The sequence below is a fragment of the Trichosurus vulpecula genome, chromosome 2 (assembly GCF_011100635.1).
Source record: "Trichosurus vulpecula isolate mTriVul1 chromosome 2, mTriVul1.pri, whole genome shotgun sequence".
In the NCBI taxonomy this organism is placed as follows: Eukaryota; Metazoa; Chordata; class Mammalia; order Diprotodontia; family Phalangeridae; genus Trichosurus; species Trichosurus vulpecula.
The window spans coordinates 333,710,217-333,729,148 of NC_050574.1; positions in this window are offsets into that span (position 1 = coordinate 333,710,217).

Consider the following 18,932-nt stretch of genomic DNA (forward strand, 5'->3'; position numbering starts at 1 on the left):
GTCTTTAGTATTGTTGCCTTCACTGCAGAATCCTAGGTCAGTCTGATCCCCGGTTAAACTGGCCTTGGTTTTTGTGACTGACCTTTATATGCCCCTCTCCCGGAGCTGGTTGATGGTATAGACTGTTCACCAGCATAGCTGGTTATGCGTCTGCTTACCCAAGCCTGGACTTTTGGAAGGGCCAGGCTGAGCTATTGTGGGCTCAGTGACTTGTCTCTGGAGCCCTAGGAGTCTCTATAGCTGTAGTTCCAGGCAAGAAAGGAGTTGCCTGTAGGTTCAGTCCTTTCTCCTGTCTATATTGGGGTTTTCCTCAGTTGGAGGTGAAATTTTTAGGTAGTGGTACCCTCATGTCTCCACTGGAAATGAGATTCTGAGCCAGTTAATTTTCATATAACTTGCGTGTGGTTTCTGGCTCAGTTCACTATGGTTAGTGTCCATCGCTTCTCTCCACATATTCATCTGAAAATTCCAGTAACTCTCCTATGGGCAATAAGTAGTTGTGAATTGGTTTTTCAGGTCCCCAGCCCCTTACTCCCTGGAGCCATTCAGTAAGCAGTTTGCCCGGTCCATACAAGAATTGGGTACTGATTGGTCTGCTAACTTGCATATGCCTTGAACACCAAGTTTTCTATTTTTTTCCCCGTTTTGCTTTCTTTAAAATAAGTTGATTTATTCTTAGTTTTCAACATTCACTTCCATAAGTTTTAAATTTTCTCCCTCTCCTTCCCCTCCCCCTCTCCAAGACGGAATGCAATCTGATATAGGTTCTACATATACATTCCTATTAAACATACTTTCACATTAGTCATGTTGTATAGAAGAATTAGAACAAATGGGAGTAATCATGAAAAAGAAAAACATAAAACAAAACAAAAAAAGAAAATAGTCTGCTTCAATCTGCATTCAAACTCAGTATTTCTTTTTCTGGATGTGGATGGCATTTTCCATCATGAGTCTTTTGGAATTGTTTTAGGTTCTTGCATTGCTGAGGAGAACTAAGTTTATCAAAGTCAGTCACTGCACACTGTGGTTGTTGCTGTGTACAATGTTCTCCTGGTTCTGCTCCCCTCACTCGGCATCAGTTCACATAGCCTTTCCAGGTTTTTCTGAAGTCTGCCTGCTCATCATTTCTTATAGCACAATAATATTCTTACATTCATATAACACAACTTGTTCAGCCATTCCCCAATTGATGGGCATCCCCTCAATTTCCAATTCTTGGCCACCACAAGAAGAGCTGCTATAAATATTTTTATACGTGGGTCCTTTTCCCATTTTTATGAATGCCATGCTTTTTCAACAGAACTTGGTCTCCTTGTTGGAGATCTCCACAGTGGTCTCAGGCATCATACTGTTATTTATAGGATCACAGATTTAGGGTTGGAAGGGAGCTTAGAGGTCAGCAAATCTAACTCCATTTTCCAGATAAGGCAGCTGAGGCCCAGAGAGGGCAAGAGACTTGTCTAGAGTCGCACAGCTCATAAGTATCTGAGGCGAGATTTGAATCCAGGTCTTCCTCATTATAAGCCCAGTGCTTACAAGCAAGTTCTTATCATCTGTGACACCACATTACCTCCCTTTTTGTTTCAGTGAGAGTTCTTCTGGGCTAAACCACGGCCAGTTGGTAGGCTTCTCAACCAAGGGATCTAACAGTTGTATTTTCATCATTCCCATCCTCTGAACCTCTAAAGGTTCCACAGGCATGCATGGTTCTCACCTAAACACCATAAAGACATAAAGACAGTGGCATAATACTAAAAAGGCCATGTGTTGACTCCATTGAGATTTGGGTTGTGGTTTCAGAGTTTCTAACATTGTCTGGCACCCGAGGATCAACCTGAATCCTCTGGTTGCACAAGAGACCAAAGCAGATATTTTTCTGGAAGTGGCCAGGGGACAGGCTGAGTATCATATATGCCCCATGGGGTGGTCCCTGAAAGCCCATTCCCATGTACGCTCCATGAGGTGGGCTCCAATCCAACGTTCCTGTTATATTAGCTATGAAGCTCAGATGGGTTTTTTCCTTCTGTAAAATGTGGATAATAAATGTACTACTGGGTTACTGGAAGGAAAATGCATTGGAAATTTTAAAGTGTTATGGAAATGTGAGTAGCTATTCTGGTTTCCAGGTCATCTTGTTTTTCTGATAGGAGGATTGGACATCTTCCCCATTGGTAAATGTCAGTTATGGTGTAGTGGAAAGAACTTTCAACTTGTCATCCTGGGTTCTATCCCCATCTCCGTTACTGTCTGTGTGACCTTGGCACTGGCTCAATTTTCTTAACCAGCAAAATGAGGTTAGACTGGGGTCTGTGAATTTAAAAGAAAATTTTTTTATAACTGTACTTCAAGTGAAATGGTTTCCTTTGTAATCCCATGTATTTTATTTTAAAATTATTATTCTGAGAAGGGTCCATAGACATTGCTAGATTGTTAAAGGGGTTCATGACAGTGAAGGATCTGAAAGATTCCCTCTAATTCTTCTATTTTGTAATTCTGTGAGAGTGCTGATACCCAGGAAATACCCATTAGGCTACGGGTTAACATAACAATGACCTATCTTGAGCCAGATGTTGAGGCTTGGGAAGAGCTGCAGAACAGTGTTTCTGGCTTTCAAGCTCTATTTCAGAAAAAGGGAAGTGGAAAAAGGAAAGGGAACTGAGGTAGGTGATGTTCTGATGTATCAGCAAGCCTGGTCTTTCTGTTTCAGGCTGGGCAAAGCTCCTCTTGCTGACCTTTGGGCCTTGCCCCTCCGTGTAACAACAGGCCACTCACAGGCAGCCCTATACCAACTCCAAACTGTGTTAAGATACAATAAGAATTACTGTGGAAAAAGCTGTATTTCACTCATCCGTTCATTTAACAAACATTTACTAAGTGCCTGCTAGGCACTGTGAGGGTTAATGAGTTTGTTTTAGGAATCTGTGTTACTAATGAATGCAAGTGAATTAACAAATAGGATCTTGAACTTAACTACAGCAGCTCTTGATAAAATTGCTGATGATGCTGTAGATTCTTTTGAGGGATAAATTATCTAGCATGGTAAATTGTGCGTGAAGTTTATTTTGGAGATGTCAACTTGCTAAAATACAAAAGGAAAATTTTTCGTATCTGAAATAATGCAATTCTCATTATCCAATATCTGAGAATCTCTTTTTCTCTCCCTTCATATTTTCTTCCTCTCTCTCCCTCATCTCCATGCTCCTGGTGCCCCCTTTTCTTCTTTAATTCGCCAGGCCTGTTTGCAAACCTTTCTTGCCTCAGCCAATCAGTGACCTTAGTGACCCTAAAGTTCTTGGCAGGGATTTCTATACTAAGAGAGTTTGCTAGAAGAGCTTGGTTCCTGCAGCTGCAAATCTGATGTGACTGCTTACAGGCTCCCCTACCCCTGCTTAATGGCATGCTGGCTTTAGCCAGGGATGATGGGTAATTGGCTCCTCCCAGCACAGGGCAGGGAAGCCTTGGGCAAAAATGGTAAACAGGTCAAATAGGTTATCTGGGCCCATTCAACCTTCCCTTCTCTCACACCAGACAAGGGATCTGGGGATCTGCTGCTTAGTAGTTACATAAACCAGGCAAATCTTTTCCTCTCTGTGGGCCAGTTTCTTCATCTGTAAATCAAGGTACATTGGGGTAGATATAGCCCCTTTGAACTCTTAACATTCTAAGAATCTCTAACCAGACAAGACTTCAAAACGCAGGATTAAAGGGGCTTCATTATACCCCATTTTTATCCAGGGAGTATTGTCTTTGGGGACTGATGAAAACAAATGAAAGGAAAGAGGTCAGGTCTGGATTCTCTCAGTGCCATTTCCAAGTCACCCTTCTTTCTTAAGTAGGATCCCTAGTGCTACTCTGCCAGGGTCATGATTCAGAATTAATGGCAATAAGCCTGCGCTCAGCATGTATGACACTTAAAAGGGCACATACACTGGGTGCTCATTCAATACTCACTCAACCAAAATTTATGGCTTGCCCACTATGTGCAAGGCACCATGGGGAACACAAAGATACAGAAGGCTCAGTGTATGCCCTCAAGGAGTTTTGATTTCACTCCCAAATGCCATTTGGCATTTGATTTCTGGAAAACAACAAAAAACAAAACAAAACTAAAAAAAAACAACTTGGGGCTACATTATTACCTACATTTTCAATAGGTTACATGCAATACCAGAAGTACAGTGATGATAATATCAACATAACCTTATTTCTTGACTGAATAATGGCCGTTTTAATAAGTATCCTCAAAAGAAATGGTTGGTTTGTTCAGAAACTCAACTACTGTGAGTAATGACCAGAACTGCCATTCTGTGCTGGAAGTTCTAAACCATTAAACATTTAATTACTACTTTCCCAAAGCCATATACACACATTAGCATTTTGAGGATGTTACACCACAGAGGTTTTAAGTTCATCTTTTATTTTTCCTAATCTTCAGCATTCACAATATGTAAAACAGAGTAGCTTTTTGAAGGAGGGAAGCACCATGTAGGAAACACAATTGCTCTTAAAAATCCCTAATACAAAGGAAACTTAATTGTATATGAATCATGTTTATAGATGTTGACAGTTAAGGTTTACTGCTATCATTAAAAAGAAAAAAAATACAGGACATTTCCATATCTCCATACAAAATTGGCCATAAAATAAAAATCTATAAAATTACCAAAAATTACAAAAGTAAAATTCAATTTTTTTAGTAAAATTTAATACTCTTTACATGGTAAGGACTGTTTAAAAACACACAAACACTTTCAAAAAAAGAATTTGTCTATCTATAGTAATAGTTAAAATGTTCATAGGTGCATAGAGAAGACAGATATCTGTATCAGGGACAAGGATGTGCACAAATATATCCAGTGTAATCCCCACAGCCTATAACATGGTTTTCCTTCTCTCTCTTAATCTTATTTCCCACTTCAACCAGCAAAGATGTCCAAAACCATTTCATTTGTCCCACTATTGGGAATGTGTGTGCATCAGGGCTTGCTCTAGATTCTGAGCATTGGAAAGAGTCCAAAATGAAATATTATGGAGGTAGGAGAAGGGGGAGGGAAGGAATGAAGAGGAAATGGCGATGGTGATGGAAGCTGGCAGCCTGCCAGCTTATGATAGGCAATGTGCTTTAACCATGTTCCTTGTTGCATGATGGAATCTCAGGATCATTCATGGATTTAGTTTCAAGGGACCTTGGAAATTATCTAGTTCAATCCTCTCATGTTACAGATGAGGAAACTGAGGTACAGAAAAGTTAAATCCCGGGATCCTAGAACTGGGATAGAGTTTTAAGAGGTCATCCCTCCCAGGCAGGTGGGTGTCTCTGTTATGCAGGAGAGTTGGCTAATTGTTCATGTACTCAAGAATCTGAGGACAGGGAAAATCCACCTCTCTTTGTAGCCATGATGGTCAAGAAGTCTATTCTTACCTCCAACTAAACTCTCCTCTTTGAAGCCTTTTCTGAAGCCTTTTCTCCGGACACTGGTTCAAATCCCCCAAAGCCACCGAGAACTAGGGGGAAGGAGATAACTTCGCCTCAGCTCTCTCCAACTCCCAGTTCCTTAGAACCAGAGGCAAAGATTTCTCTGTTAAAAAGTCAACTAACTCCATCTTTGATTTTAGACAAATGGCTTCACCTCTCTGGGCCTCAAATTTCCTCATCTTTAAAAGAAAGGAGAGGGGTTCGACTGGATGACCTCTGAGGTCTCTTCTAACTCTAACATTCTATGAGTCTATTTAATTTTAAGTTCTTAGATATTTAATAAAATATCTAAATAGATCTAAATATAAATGGTGCTTTTTCTTGGGACCAAACTTATGATTTTCATCAGTTTAGGGAGCTCTGGGAGAAGAGCTCTTCCCTACACCAATATAGATGGCAGCTGCTCTGCAGATGATAGTCTCGGAGAGTTGCTGGGGGCAGTGACTTGCCCAAGGTCACATGGCTAGATGTCAGGGATGGGAACTGACCCCAAGTTTTACTGACTCTGAAGGCAGCTCACTATCTACTACATCACAGGGCCATTTTAAATGCCACGTGGGGAAAACAATGGGGACTGCCCAGTGAAGTTGGGGATTATCCTCTAATGTGCTCATATGTATTTGAGTGCCTGGAGAAGGACACTAAAGATGGGGAGAGTAATAATCCAGAGCATAGTGACAAGTGAAAGTCCTAGGAGGAACAAGACTTAAGAGTGCAGGCCACAAAGAAAGCTGGATTCCTAGGGCTGGTGCCAGGCACATACCAGATGAGTTGCCAAGTAAGGTAGCAGCTAACAAGCTAGAGTTTACCTGGGGCTCAAAGACCTTCTCTAGTGACCAAATCGGGCCTAAAAGGTAATATTGCTTCTTCTGGGACCAGAGAGCAGAGGACAAAAATGTGTGTAGGGAAAGCTAACCCTAAAGGGCAAGGCCTAGAGGAGCAACAACAGGGTACACTTGGAAAGAACTGTTTCATGCTTGAAAGAGGCAGCAAAGAATACTGGATTTGAAGTCAAAAGGCCTGTGTCAAAACAAACAAACAAACAAAAATAAAACACCTGTGTCTCAGTCCCAGTTTATTAGCCATGAAATTGCAGGCAAGTCATTTAGTCTCTCTGAGCCTCAGTTTCTTCATCTGTAAAATGGGGGTTAATAGTAGCACCTACTTCACAGAGTTGTAGTGAGGCTCAAATGAGATACTATATGTAAAGTGGTTCACAAACCTGAAAGTCCTCCATAAAGGTGAAATCATCATCATTATTGTTATTCATACAACTTTTTTTCAGAGGGGAAAGAAAATTCTTACCCACAAAGGACTATGGAAGTGTGAGTTATTATTGAAACCTGTGTTTTCACAGCTATGAAGACCAATTCAGTGATTATTTGTCAAGCGGTGTCTCTCTTTTGGTACTTGGCTGTAACTTTTAGAGCCTGCTTCTGTTCAGTCTCCTTTTCCCTTTTGAGCTTGTTGTCCTAGAGCTAGCCTTGAAAGTTTGCCTTCCAGTGTTGGAAGGAACTTCAGGGACCATCTAATTCAAACCAAACCACTCCAGAACTGGAATTTCACCTCCCAGCTGATTACTGCCCACATACCTGACAAGTGGGGTGTTTGGCCTTTAAGACTTCCCGTGGGTTGAATTCAGACCTCTGGAAGCAGGTCATTCCACCTCTGATAGCTCTGATTACTCAGTTTTTTTACGTCTATCAAACCCAAATCTTCCTCTTCCCATTTTCCACCCATGACTTCTAGTTCTGCCCTCTACTGCTAAGGAAGACAAGTCTCTCCCCTACAGGCTAAACATCATCCCCTGTCCTTCTGGCTGATCCTCATATGGCACCATCTCAAGGCCCGGAGCTAAACCCACTGCCCACTTTGGCTAAAGTCCTTCCAAAAATGTGAACACGAAACTGAACACAACATTCCAGCTGAGGTCTGACCAGGGCAGAACACGATGGAGCTATTGACTGCCAAGTTCCAGAAGATGTGATTCATGTAAAGCAGCCTAAGATTATGCTAGGTGTTTTTTTTGGGGGGGGCGGGGTGGGGGAGCAGCTACCACACTACAACTGTTTACTGATTTTGAGCTTGTAGGCCACAAAAAACAAAACAACAAAAACCCCAATTAAACCCCTCAAAACAATAACAAAAGCTGATTATTTTTTAGATGAACTGTAATTTAGTACAGAACTGAGGGTTTCCAGTGAAAACCAGATAAGCAAGTATTACGTATATATAAATCAAAATATATTGTGTGCCTCTAAGAACACAGATAGAAAAAGGAGCCTGGGCTGGGAAGAAGAGTTATTTTTCTTGAATTAGAGTTTCTTTGGCCAGTTTCCATTTTCATGGCTGCCCCTAGAAGGCTGAAGTTGCTGGAATTCTGCCCACCCACTACATGCAAAATTGCATCAGCCAAAACTCAGATGTCCCAGGTTCCACTCCAGATTTTGCCACTAACTTGCCTACAAGATTTTGGGAAGTCACTTCAAATTTCTAGGCCTCAGCTTCCTCATCTATAAAATGAGGCAGTGGGCCTCAATCTCTTAAGGCCCCTTTCTGTTTTAAAAAATTCTAGGATCCTAATGTATCAGGTAAAGTTTCTTACTATCTATGGATTGTAAGGCAAACCAATTATACTGGTATATTGCATAGCCAGTTATCCTGGTATGCTGTATAACTTGCTGTAAAACTTGAATGTTGCTGGCCCCACTGACAACTTGAAAGAATTATTTTTGGCTAGAGGTTGAGGTGGGCAGCTAGGTAGCAAAGTGGCTAGGGCACAGGGCCTGGAGTCAAGACTCATCTTCGTGAGATTAAATCTGGCTTCAGACAATTATTTGTTGTGTGACCCTGGGCAAGCCACTTAACCCTGTTTGCCTCAGTTTCCTTATCTGTAAAATGAGTTGGAGAAGGAAGTGGCAAACCACTCTAGTACCTTTACCAAGAAAACTCCAAATGGGGTCATGAAGAGTCAGGCATGACTGAAAAACAACAGCAAAGAGGCTGGGGGTGGAGGACAGGGTGTTTGCTTGACTATTCTTTGGACTTCTGAATAAAAGATGTGTTCTTGATCAGCATGATAGCCACAAAGACTGGTTTTCCAAGTAGGTGAAGAACATTTATTATGTCAGGTTGAGGGGTGGGGGTAAACAGTTGCCTATCTTCAACAAGGCACAAACATAGAAAACCTTATCTCAAAGTTCTTAGGATTGTAACTTCTATTCATACAACACCTTACCATTTATGAAGTGTTTCCCTCACAAGAAGTCTACAGCTATGATGGTAGTATACAAGTATTCTTAATCTTCATTTGACTTGCCCATGGTCACATAGCTAGTGTCCTAGCTGGGTTTTGAAATAAGGTCAAATGACTCCGGGTATGGTCTAGTTATCACTACACCAGCTGTTTCCCTTAGCTACTTTTGGCACAGGCCACTTCATAGCTAAAAAAGTGGCTGGTCTTAGGAGAGGTTCCTTCTCCTCCTTCCCCCGCACATTTTTCTCACTTGCTCTGTGAACATCTGCCTTGGTTTGGTCCATTTTCCCACTTGTTCTCTCCCCATCTGGGAGCAACTTCCTAACTACCAAGGGATTTGACACAAAGACATGACTGAAGGTTATAGAACCTCGAACCTCAAGTCTAGTGTCAGTATCAGTGTTACCATGTTGCTGAGAAGGAAGCCGACTCAGAAAGGACTTGTTCAAGGTTACGTGGGTAGTAAATGGTAAATCAAGGATTTTAACTCCAGAGCCAGTGTCAATTAGAACACGCTGCCTCCTCAGCTTCTTTTCTAGTAGACAAGAGCCACTATATTTCTTGGCCTCCATTTTTAAGACTTCTTTCTGCTAAGTCTCCCAGACCTTTTGGGGGCAGTTGTTAAACAAAATCTTGATAATGGATTTCAATATAATAGGGCTCCTTTGTAATCCAATTTTATTGTACACATTTAAAAATATTATTCTAAGAAGGGGTCTATAGGCTTCACCAGACCGCCAAAGGGGTCTATGACATAAGAAAGGCGAAGAATCCCTATTCTAGGGGGTCCGTATATATCTACCTTCTTGCAGTTTCCATCCATAAGTTTCCTTATCTGACCTTCAGGGACCTGGCCTGGTGCCAGCAAACTTGCTTTATCCAAAACCAGCCAGAGGGACTGAATGTCCTTCCCTCTCTTTAAAGTGTCACATGGCATTTTACACACTACAAAACACATGCTTTGACAGTAGAGCTATCAGGGCTAAAGGAGGAACTTCAAGAACCCAGAAGGCATGTGATTGACGATTAGCATCTCTCAGATAGGGTTGGAGCTCACATTGCACAGATGAGCCATAGTATTCCCAAAGGCCAGCTGGTAGCATAGACATTGATTTATGGGCTGAGCTAGCTTCCTCTCCCTTTCTCAAGCCCCTTTTAATTATCTGCTTCCCTCTTAGAATAGAATAATGGTTATGAGGCTGTGAGGAAACTACTCTCTAACAAACAGTTGGGTGGGTGGAGGGAATCCACCCTTCGTAATGGTCAAACTGAGTTTTAAAATGTTCAGAAAGAAAATAAGGCAGAGCTCCTTCACACATACAAAGGCAGTTTGTGTTAGCAGAAAACCCAGTTTTTTAAAAATCCATAGAAACTGAGAGGTTGATATGAAAAGGAATTCAATATTAAAGAGAGAGGGGGTAGAATGAAATAACATTGCTGCCAAGAGTAACCTTTTCCTAACTGGGGGGAAGAACAGTTAGAGGGTAACTGGATTCTGCGTATGACTCTACTCTCCTTGTGTTTACATTGGCTCAAGCAAAAAGGGATCAGATATGGAGGGGCTTTCCTCCTCTGATCTTGGAGGATGCAGAGGTGTTACTACCCTCCAGTTACTGAGCAAGGGGGCAAACTGAGGCTTTTGTTTTGAATAAGGTCAGTTAGTTCATAAGATCACAGATTTTGTGCTGGAAGAGAACACAGAGATCATCCATTCCAACCCTCTTATTTTATAGCTGGGGACCTGAGGGGTTAAATTCCTTACTGAAAGCCACAGAGGTAAGTGGTAGAGATGAATTAAAGGCTGGCCTTCCAGAGCCTTTTAATGCAAAATTACACCAAGACCAGAATCACTACTACTTGAACAGCTGAGAGGACTGCTAACTTAATCTAAGCTCTGAGAGGCCTAGGAGAGAGAAAGCCAGAATGACTGAATAGTGAATAAGAGGTGTTGTTGAAGGTGAACACAGTAGCAACCTGTAGGAAGATGGTTCTTTCAATCCTCCTCTAATGTTTTCGCTTTGCTGACTTCTTAGTGTTTAAATAATTTATTCTACTTTAATTTTTTTTTTAAAAACTGCATTTTTAGAGAAAAGGAAACAATTGCTGAATCCATGCTGGAGGAAAGCTTATCATTTGGGTCAGAGCCCTCTTAAACAGGATTATTATTCACCTGGTGGCAGCTACTAGAACTGCAAAGTGAGCGACCAAGAGGATTTGACAAGTGTCTACAGAATTCTCCTTAAGATTTAAAGCAAAAAGGGACCTTAAAGGTCATGTAGTGCAACTTCCTCATTAACTAAAAAAAGGAAAGAAATCGAAGGGTAAGTGATTTGCCCAAGGTCACAAAGGCATTGAGTAGGTGCTGGGATCTGAACCTAGTTCCCCCGACTCCATATTCAGGGCCCTTCCTATTGCACCATACTGCCTTGAAAAAGCAAAATGGTTAAGGGAAGTGATAAGAAACATTGACAACAAGAGGGAAGCCTGAGAGAGCTATGGTGCTTCTAACAGCTGCTTAGAGGTCATGGTGGCTGGAAGATTAAGTGTTAGAACATGGGGTTATTTCAGTGAAGATTATCCTGCAGTCTATTCTGTTGAGTTTGGTGTCTGAAATCATATAAAATATGAGAGTTCCCTGACCTCACATAGTCTCCAAGATGGCAAGGGCACAACAGCGAATTTGTTATCTTACAATTTAAAAGTGCTGTCTATTTTCAGACCTGCTTCCTGCAGGGCTCTCAATGTATACTAACAACCACTCACCTTTGCAAAGTGGGAGAAGGGGAGTCCCTGGGTCCATGACCGTGCTCTAGATTGGCCACTCTTCTGCCATGGGAGTCAAGTGTACATTGACTAATTAACTCCCTTTTTCATACTTTCATCTCTTTTTTTTTGCAGGTTGGATTCCTGTCTTATAGCATCATGAACTTAGAGCTAAATCCTGAGCCTTGATCACTGTGTAATACTGTCAGTCTCCTCTTTTATACTTTCACCTTTATTTCTATCCCTCGCTCTTGGCTGGCCCCAACTTTGAGGGCTAGTAGAGGCCTTTTGAAGGAAAATAGGAGCGGGGTTCAAGATGTTGGGGAGAGGAAAAGAGAGCCCAAATCTAGGAATATAAACCAAAGTGGTTACATCTCAGCAATAACACAGATAAGAAAAAGCAGTGTCCTATGAATTAGTCAGTTTAGATTGTTATCTGCACAAGGACAAAAACAGGACTAATAAAAATAGATGACACGTATTACACTTAGTTTCAGAAGTGTACTCCATTGATATTTCATTAAGCACTGCCTTTCAGTAGATGGAATGGGTGGCTGGACAAATGACCTCTTTCAAGGTCCCTTCTAGCCCTATGATTTTAAAAATCGTTTTATCTATTTAGATAAAAGGATTGGATTTTTAGTACCATATATGTAGGTCAAAGAAGCGATTGATCTGAATCTGTGGGGGTTGGGGTTATTTCAGAACTTCCTTAACATGTGGTTTTCAAGTCTTTAAAAGGACAGTTTCTCTTTTCTTTGGAGTGGGGTGGGGGAGTATGGCATAGGAGAAGGAGAAAGATAATTTAATTCAGAGGTGGAGAGGTTTTTTGGCAAATGAAATCACTTTATAGGATTAGAAATTATGAAAATTTTATGGCATTTTCCAAGCATCTACAATTGCTTTCGGGATTCAGGGCTTCAAGAATAGCTGTACTAGGTACGGATTAACCCATATGACTCAAACACATAGGCAAGGTTGGGTTTTGAGGGCTCCAAGAAAGGGCCTCTTGATTCTCAGAATAAGCTTTTCCTTCCTGAAATTCCACAATTAGTCATTATTTTGATTTTATTCCCTTTTAAAATACATATAGCAAAATGTTATCAGTCCTTTGTATATGAAGATACATGAATTTATGAGTCTTTCCTGAAAGCAAATTTAGATAGGGTAGAAGGGCTAAAGGCAATGAGCACAGGAAGGATGGAGGGAAAGATGGGGGCAGGGGCAAGCCAGAAGGGGAGAAAAAAGACAGAGAAGGGAGGTGGAAGGAGTGAGATGAGGAAAAAAATGTGTTATCTGGCAATTTTGTCTACACCTAGGCTTGGGTTTGAACCTTTACTCTAGGATCTGGAATATAAATATGGAATCCAGTTCAGCAAGGAGAACTGTTGGGATGACTACCTATTCTCTATTAGCCCTCAGGAGCAAAGCTGGGCTTTGGCATGCCACATCTGATTCTATAGTCCTACAAAATCCTAGATCCTGCCTACAAGTCATGTTTTCCCTGGACAAAAGTATCCTCACCATGAAGTTGTTTTTAGCTATGGTACACCACAAATGGCTGAACTTTCTGCTGCACACAAGGGAGACCACTGCAAAGACCTTGCCCTGAGCGGGTCACTCCTAGCACCATCAATATACTTAATGCAGTTTCAAGTGTCCACATCTTCTTCCTAATTAGACCACAAGTTCCTGGAAGGTAAGAATGTTATTTTCAGTTCTTTTACATATCTGAGAGTAGAAAAGGAAACTGCCCCAAATGCTAATACACAGCTGTTCCATAAACACAGGCTGAAAGAATAAACACAATTGCAAAAAAAAAAAGCATGCATAACTGCCTGGCATCAGCAACACATCTTTGGGCACAGGCCAAGAAAAGTCTTTGGCCTGAAATGCTGCATAATTATCTATATTTGTGTGAATGTTGTATATGCGTATTACTGAATATTTTGGTGTATATGACTCTTTGTGGACAACTTTATGTATTTTAGGCTTACATGATAGCAACAAATTGACTTATTTATCAACACCTGTACACACAGATGATATTTTTACTAGGTGGGAGTAAGGATTTAGCCCTTTTTATGTATCTGGAAAATATCTGCACACTTGCAGAAACAATTTGGCAGTGTAGACAAATACTGTAATTTTCACAAAAAGCGATCCTGTATGTTATTTCAAATTAACTTTTCTGTCTTTGAGTGCCACGCTGCTGCAGAGAAAGGAGTTCAGAGAACAACTGGAAAGACTGACCTGACAGTCTGATTTCTAAAGACATGAAACCTTGCTTCCTTAGAATGAATCAAATCAATCCAACAGAGACTTTCTTGGTTTAGATTTGACACTAGGGAGTAAATGTAGTTCTCTCAACTCACTTTCCATACTGCTATCTGAACATCAGAAAACAGACTTTCTTTTATTGTATTTGGTGAATTTAATAAACCATGCATTTTGTATGAGAAGTCCTTCAGGAAAACAGAGTAGCAGCTTATCTCCCACTGACTAGAACCTCACAAATCATTTCCTTTTCACAACAAAGAGTATACAAGGTATTTAACATTTTATGTGCGCAGGGATTCCTACCTATTAGGAGGGAGCCATGAGGTTCTTTGTTTTTGCGAAGCACCTACTTGTTGACTACTTCAGTAATTTATGAGTATTGACAATATTGAGTTTCAAGAAATAACGTAGGATTTCAGAGCTGGAGGAGATGTTAGAAGTCACCTACTTAAATCTTCCTGCTTTTACAGATAACGAAACAGACATTGAAAGACCTAGTGACCTGCCAAAGGTCACACAGGTAGCTACATAAAGGCAGTATGATCTAATTGACAAAGTGTTAGATGTGGTGTTGGGGAAGACATGGATTAGAATTCCATTTAAAACACATTAGCTGTAAAACTGTAGGAAAATCAATTAACCTCTCCAAGCCTCGATTTCCTCATTTGAAAAATGGAGATGACACCCATTTCACAAGGTTGTTTTGAGGCTCAAATGAGATAATGTATGCAAAGTGCTTTTGCAAGCCTTGTAGTGATACATACATGTGAGCCATTTTACAGTTAATATTAGGTTTATTACATCAAGCCATAGAATACTGCAGGACCTCTCCAAAGAAATAAACAATTACTCAAAAGAAGTTGGCCTGAAAAATGCCTGAAACTAGATTTCCTAAATGAATCCTAGTTCAGCCTTTCCCCACTATCCGGCACTGATATTGCTGGACAAGCTTTCCTCCCCCACAACTGGCAATTCCAAAAGACCACAATCCATAGAGTCACATTAACTAGGTCAAAAATAAATAAAAAGATATGAAGACAAGGGAAAAAGCTGTACGGGAGAGAGGAAGGGGAAGGAAGAATTGACAGGAAGGAAACTAAAGTTGTCCTACTTAAAGTTCATCTGTTTCTTCAGCATCATGAGACAGAACCACTGAAGTGGCAAATAAAGCATACCCAGAAGTTGAATCTTCAGTTTGCAACCAACCAACCAACCAACCAACCAACCAACCAACCAACCAGGAAGTATTAAAGTGGGCTTTCAACGAAAACAAAAAAAAAATTAAGAAAAGGAACTGTACAATGTTACTCATTCTTCCCCCAAGATACAGAGCATTGCTTTCCACAGTTTTTTTATTTCCTCAGCATGAATTAGGGCTCAAGGAGTAGTTTTCTCTGACATTTCCTATTTAAAAGTTAAAGATGATCTTTACCACTAAAAAGAATTTGTAAAGACATGAGAAAAAAGTGTGCCCTTTCTCTACACATAGAGTTTGGAATGAGCTAGGCTAAATTAAAACACAAACCACCTACACCTCTAATAGGGAAAATAGAGACTATTGCATTTTGGCATGTAATGTTTAATCTTAGAATGCAATAAAAAATTAGATAGCATATTGTCTCTGGGCAAGTATTCATAATCTTTTTTTTTGTAATGAACCTTTTATGGCATTCTGGTGAAGCCACAATGTTCTTATTTTTATTTTTTTTTGCAGGGGGGAAGGCAGGGCAATTGGGGTTAAGTGACTTGCCCAAGGTCACACAGGTAGTAAATGTGTCAATTGTCTCAGGCTGGATTTGAACTCAGGTACTCCTGACTCCAGGGCCAGTGCTCTACTCACCGCACCACCTAGCTGCCCCGAAGCCGTGATGTTTTTAAACATATAAAATAAAATATACGGGATCATAAAGGAAACTAAATTATACTGAAATACGGTAATCAAAAAATAAGAGTTCATGGACCCCAGCTGAGGAACCTCTGTTCTAGGTGAAATTTCTTTAGGTACAATTAACTATATTTGGTACAATCTCATTTGGAAGAGAAGTGAAATAATAACTGACATTTATATTTAAGTTAGCTCCATGAAGTCTTATTCCAATGTCTTATGTGGACATGCAGGGGATCCTAGGTTTGCAAAGGCTTACTTAGCAGAGAATAACTGAGCTTTGGCAAGTTTTATTATGCTGGAGAAGAGAGGAAAGGTAAGGTCTGGGCATCTGAACTGATTCTGATCTTGGACCAACGGTCCAACAGCTTAGTGAGAAGAGGTTCATCATGAGGAATTCCTCTGGCCATAGCAACCATAAAACAAAAGTAAAAAATGATTCCCATTCCTAGGCAGTCTCCTCTATTTCTGTAGTGATGGTTGGCAGAATGGAGATAAATAAGGGAGAGGGTGCTAAGAACCATACAATTTGTAGACTGTCTCTACAAATGTTAATTTTTTTCTGTAGTTACCCTACATATGAGATCTGTGCCCAAAGACAAACTGACTGCCATATTGCCGGAAGAACTGTAGTACATCAATACTGATAATCATGTGGACAGATGAAACCAGAGGGCAAAAGGAAGTTATGACTAAATTGAAGGAGGGCCTATATGTTTTATTTGGAGAGGGAAACAAAGGATCTGGCAGAGCAGGTTTCATCATGTTCCCCAAAGCAATAAGAAATGTCACTTCACGGGACAGTCATCTCTGCCTTTTAGTCTGTGCTCACGATGAATATGAATACAGCAGCAGCAACAGTAACAACAAACCACCGTGAAGGTAACTGCAGCTTATGTGCCGATATCTGTACCTAACAACATTCCCCAAACTGAATAAATGCACATACCCTTGTACTTGGGAGGGTTGGCCAGAGGAGTATATCAAAAAGTATGTTGAGAAATGTGGCTCAGATCTGAGAGATGGAAGAGGCCAAACGCTTAGACTATTCACAGTCCTCATGCCTATATGGCATGAATACCTCCTTTCAGAAGAGAGTTGGAAGGTGAGAGAGATGGCAAACACCAAACAACTTCACAAAAAACGAAACCAACTATATTTAACAATGGCTGGTTACTACTGCCTGTCATATCAGAATCAGCTTTCTGTGTGTCGTTAGACCATTGCGAAGGTCAAATGCAACATCAAATTAGAGGACAAAAGCTGAGAAAATATGACATACTAGTGCAACAACTTCAACCCAGTGTCATTAATGTGAAAACAGCAAATGGAAAGAGGCAATGCCACTGACCTTGAATATCGCCATTTTCTGCAAAGACTTAATAGAAATGAAGCATTTGACTCAACGAGGGGGCCAGAAATTATGTTTAGCCAGCAATTACTAGGTCTTCCTGCCAAGATGGGAGAAATACTAGCCAAGAGCAACAACAGTTTAGAATACAAACTCATTTGTAAAAGACATTTGTATATTATATATGGAGGCTGATGGTAGATGATTGCAAGCTGCAGAATCTCATAAAACAGGGAAAAGCAATGGAAATAAAAACAATCTACAGAAAGCTTCATCTAAAACCCTACTGGATTATATCATCTTGAGAGGACTGAGAGGTGAAACTGCCAGGACAACAAATGGAAAATGGAACAACCTTGTCACTGTTTCTGTGCCAACCAATATGCATTATTAGTACTGGACCCTAACACCTCACGCTATATTCTAAGGAAGTTAAGATGGTACTTGAGAAGACGAACTAGGAAGAATGGATAGACTAGGAAATGGGCACTGAAGAAATCCATGGAAACCTACCATATCCAAAGTTATTGTTTTAGAAGTCATCACAGAGAGAGGAGGAATAGTAAAGAGGTGAATAACATTATTTTTTATAAGGTGACTAAGAACATCATTAATTATAGACTCATTTGCCTACATTTTCATCTTGATACAATCTTTATGAGAAATATCTATACACAAAATGATGGTATCCTCAATGAAAATGGAACAGGTAGGTTTCTTAAACAGTTATCTACAGGAGATCACATCTTTATAAGCCACATAGTTGCTTGAAAAGTGCAGAGAATATGCGATTCCACTGTGTATACTGTTTGTGGATTAAAAAAATCATTTGACTTTGTAATGCCACAGAAAATCTCATACATGTGTTAATATCACATAAGATTACTTGAAAAATGTAACCACAGAAATAATTCCTTTCAACGACCTTATAATTATCAGATGAAGGATAAAAGAGGTGTCTGCCACTGTCATGGAGGATATCTTGCCCAAGGTCTAAAATGAAAAGGGCTCCCCTATACATAAGTGATATTCTGCAGATGCTTCTCTGACTGTGGATGATATAACGTTCATTACATCAGGTCATAGAAGACTGCAGGACCTCCATCCATGATGACTCAAAAGAAGTGGCCCTGAAAAATGCCTTAAAATTGACTTTTGTCCAGACTATGACATACTGTTGGTTAGTCAGTCCACTGAGTTCACAGAATCACTGAAGCTCAGGGGCCACGAAGTCTAACTTGTAATTGAACAAGAATCCTCTCAATCAAGTACCTATGTGACATTCACTCTTTGAATGAAGACTTCTGGGATGGAAGGGCACAGAACTCATTATTCCTGAAGGAGCCCATTTCACTCTTGGATGGCTCTAATTTTTAGGAAGTTCTCCCTTTATATCAAGCCTAAATATGCCCCTTCTAAATATGCAGCTTCTACTCACTGTTCCTGGTTCTGCTCTCTGGGGCTAAGTAGAACAGGTCTAATCATCAGAGAATCACAGTATACATCTGGGACAAATGTAGTAGATGGACAATGAATCAGGCTCAGATTTGAACAGAAGGAATAAAGTTGGCTGGATTGCATTTGGGAAACTTCTTTTAATGATCTCAATATGTTTCCTAGAACAAAAGTCTATATTTAAACCGCCCCATCCCCCCCAAATGTTCTTCTAGCAATGCTGCCCAGTTGTGAATCTTGGAACATCATAATTTCTCAAAAATCAAAGTTGTGGATGACCCAAAAAGTAACAGAGAAACAAATAGTGCCTGCAAGTAGGCTTCAGTATTATTTGCAAAGACAGTCAATAAACAAGAAGGGGCATAAGGGATATCATCAAGGAAATGAATGACGGGAAAAGTGAAGGATTAGAACCCACAAAATATAAAAATGACCCTATGGAAGGCCTTCAACACATTAGGTG